This window comes from Lampris incognitus, chromosome 16 (assembly GCF_029633865.1).
Source record: "Lampris incognitus isolate fLamInc1 chromosome 16, fLamInc1.hap2, whole genome shotgun sequence".
Lineage (NCBI taxonomy): Eukaryota > Metazoa > Chordata > Actinopteri > Lampriformes > Lampridae > Lampris > Lampris incognitus.
Window position 1 is genome coordinate 21678830 of NC_079226.1, and position 4194 is coordinate 21683023.

The window sequence follows — 4194 nt, forward strand, 5'->3', positions numbered from 1 at the left end:
ACCCCCCTCCCCCGCCCATCAATTTAGTTGTCCTGCCCTCCTCGTTGCTGAAGTGTAGTTAATAAAGGTGAAGAGAGAATAGACAAAACCGGGTGAATCATGGAGTATTTCTACAGTAAACTTTTAGCATCCACTGAGAACCTACTCATGGGCTTTTCACGTGCAGTTTAAGAAAAAAAAACTTACTTATGAGTGTTGTGGGAAACGAAAAGTGCTTTCATTGGGGAAAGTAAAGGTGAATTCCCCTATTTTAATGCACTAGTTGGTATAGAATCTGACATAATGCATTAGTTTATTGGGGCGCTTTGCGCTTTCAGCAACAAAAAAAAAGAGTCTTTTCCTTGGGCTGGTACGTAACACACAAGGACAGGCCGCATTTCTACTTGCAACCACCACCCTCCGGATATCGTTGCTTGGGAGAGTATATTCCTAAATTAACAGGCTCAAATGTAAATATATAATCTCTTTGTAAACTCGCAAGGTACTTCCTGTGATACCTTGATGAGCAATATCTATTTTGCAATTATTGCCGCCTTGTCTTACTCAAAATTCAATCGCCAATTGCATCTTGGATATGTATATTTAAAAAAGAAAATCTCATTGAAATTTCCTGAGCAGACACTTAAATGTGCTCTCCTGACTCGGCAGTCTTGGTGCTCATCTTGTCAACCCCCATCACAGCACGTCAGGCTTCCCGGCCCCACTGATCCAGCCCTTTTCAGGTACTGCAGTATAGTATACTATGCAGACCAGGAGCCTTTTCAGGTACTGCAGTATATACTATACAGATGAGGAGCCTTTTCAGGTACTGCAGTATATACTATACAGACCAGAAGCCTTTTCAGGTACTGCAGTATATACTATACAGACCAGGAGCCTTTTCAGGTGCTACAGTATATACTATACAGATGAGGAGCCTTTTCAGGTACTGCAGTATATACTATACAGACCAGGAGCCTTTTCAGGTGCTACAGTATATACGATACAGATGAGGAGCCTTTTCAGGTACTGCAGTATATACTATGCAGACGAGGAGCCTTTTCAGGTACTGCAGTATATACTATACAGACCAGGAGCCTTTTCAGGTACTGCAGTATATACTATGCAGACCAGGAGCCTTTTCAGGTACTGCAGTATATACTATGCAGACCAGGAGCCTTTTCAGGTACTGCAGTATATACTATGCAGACCAGGAGCCTTTTCAGGTGCTACAGTATATACTATGCAGTTGAGTAACCTTTTCAGGTGCTGCAGTATATACCGTACACATGAGGAGAAAGATGAGGGTGAAGCAGAAATGGTGACGACAGACTGGGAGTGCAGCAGTCTGACCATGCTACGACACATATATTTTTGTTTACTTTGTTTGCCGTCCCATTTAGCATTCGCGGAACAAATGCACAATTATGTGATTTATCGTGGTGAAACATTTTGCATCAAACTCAAGTATCCTGCAAGACAGAATGCTATAAAAAAATATAAAAGTTATAAAATTCATGATCTCCCTGTTTGTTCAAATACCTGCAGGGTATCTTGAACAAACAGGACATGGAGAGATGAGAAACACTAGGATGCATTATTTATTTTCCAGTATTATTTATGTGATTGCATATTTATACAGGCTGCCTTGCTGCTTATGAGAGTGTGAATGCATAAGAGGGGGGAATTTGGGCAGCCGGTGCTGGGTTTTGTGGCGAGGCATTACCTACTGTCTTCACCTCTACATGTGTCAGAAAACGTATTACACTTCCAGAGAATTTTATTTTTTATTTCCAACTGTCTTTGAACGTCACATATCAACCCACTCTACTGTATGTGTAGAGAATTCAGGGTCATCTGGATTTTTGATTTCCCCTTGCTATTGCATTTATTTGAAGCTTTGCCTGAAGGTCGAAATCAATACACCAAGAGGAAGAAACCATTGTTGATCCGTTTCTCCATCTGCACACCTCCCTATTCCTTTTCACCAAAAAGGCTCCTTTCTTTCTTTGTGCTGCCTTAGGTTCCTGGGACTATCGGGGCACAGGTGTGCCCCAAGGAAAATTCCCCTGCTCTCTATAAAGCTGTGTTATTCAGCGCAAGGCCATGACAGACAGTGTTTTCTGAAAGCATTCGGAAGATTGCAAACGGTGATGATAAAACGTCTTAGCAACCTACCGAGGCACGGCAAGAAAAAAAAAAGACATGCAATAGCTTCATTTTATATTGGGTAAGCCCACGATTCATCTGCAACAAGATGTAGGTATCCCATTTTATGACAGAATAAGCCTTGATATCACTGCCCCGGTGTGTGTGTGTGTGTGTGTGTGTGTGTGTGTGTGTGTGTGAGTGTGAGAGAGAGAGAGAGAGAGGAGAGAGAGAGAGAGAGAGAGAGAGAGAGAGAGAGAGAGAGAGAGAGAGAGAGAGAGAGAGAGAGAGAGAGAAGAGAGAGAGAGAGAGAGGAGAGAGAGAGAGAGAGAGAGAGAGAGAGAGAGAGAGAGAGAGAGAGAGAGAGAGAGAGAGAGAGAGAGAGAGAGAGAGAGAGAGAGAGAGAGAGAGAGAGAGAGAGAGAGAGAGATATCAGTCTGGCCAGACTGCAAGTCTGCTTTGCTGGAGTTTGATATGTGTGGATTGAAATGGATCTTGATATCATAAGGAGCTAAGACTCGTGGCCTCAGTGTGAATTCAGCTATTTTGGACTTCTAGAAATCTCCATTTGCTCTTGACTCCATTCATATGTTATTTCTCGATACGCTGGTTGGGAAGCCTCCGTTTTGCAAGAGTCACTGATGCTTTTCACTCAATCGAGCTTCAAGACCTAGCAGCAGAATAGTCGTAAGACAGATGGGATGGTTTATATTGAAAAAAGTATAAGATATCAAACTGCGCTAATGCTCTGTTATAATTATGTCATTCACTGAATTATTAAATGAATTAAGACACCCCACCACACACACACACACACACACACACACACACACACACACACTGCCTCATTCCAAACAATATTGAACATCATTTGCTGCTAATTTCTGCTCGTCATCGATCTACTGTAATTTAGACTCAACACCAGACAACACTTCTGCAAAAAACTTGTGTCAAGCAAGGAGATAATGTCAGGTGTCGGCAGTCCATACATACCTGTCAATTGCTGTGCTTCTCATTGTATATATGCTGTCTCTTGCTCAAATACAATATTCAAAAGCAAGTTTCTTTGTGTGGAGTGGACAACAATCTTGGCAAAACACGGAGCAAAATTGCGTTACAGTTGCATGGCATTTCCCTGCATACCATGCATTGACATCTCTGTATACTGTAGCCACGCTCACAGGCAGCTATCCCTGTCGGTATGCCATGTATTTGCTTTGGCTGGCTATGCCTGAGCTATATTTTGAAATATTTGTCGTTTCTTAGTAAATGTGAACTGAATACTGAATGCTTGTGGGTGGAATTTGCCCAAGCTCTTTTGTAACCCAGACAAGGTTCGTTCTCCCACAATGTCTTGTTGGCCTTTATGGAGGATTTCAGGCCAGATTAAGGAGAAAAGTGTTTGCATTTAATTGGATGCTTCAGATTACACTGTTTTGGGAGCAAGTGTCCAGTTATTTTGCTATGGTAAATCACTATAAATATGAGTACAGTACAGTTATGGTGTTGATAGCAGTTAATGCTCCTGCTGCCGTTGAAATAGCTAATATTCTTGGTGTTGTCGTGTGGAGTGCGGGGAGGTGTGTCGAGGGTGTCTGGCTGGGAGAGCTGGCATTGGATTTGTCTGAGGGAGTCTGGTCTGTTGCATCGGTGGGCCCAGGGACCAGGGCCGCTGCCCTGAGCTCCGCCCGAAGAGGAAACACCGATGGCAGTCTGACAAGACGCGGAAGCGGGGCAGGCTAAGCTAACTGCTAGCCCATGCAGACCGGCAGTTCCGACAGTCATCCTGGCTGGCGTTCATTCCCTTGGACGGGGATTTTTTTTTGTTGTTTAGTTTGGATATATGTGTTTGTTTGGATATGTGTGTTGTTGTAGTTATTGTAGTTTGGGGGTATGTGTTTTTGTATTTGTGTTGCACTGCTATGGGCTGGGGAAACAGTATTTTGTGAAGTGTTCCTTTTTCCTGATTCCTGATCAACAGGTTGTTCACATAATGTGAACAGAAATTGTTGTAGATTAATTCTCATGAGGCCGTTCATTCATTTCAGGATATTTTTTTGGGGGGGG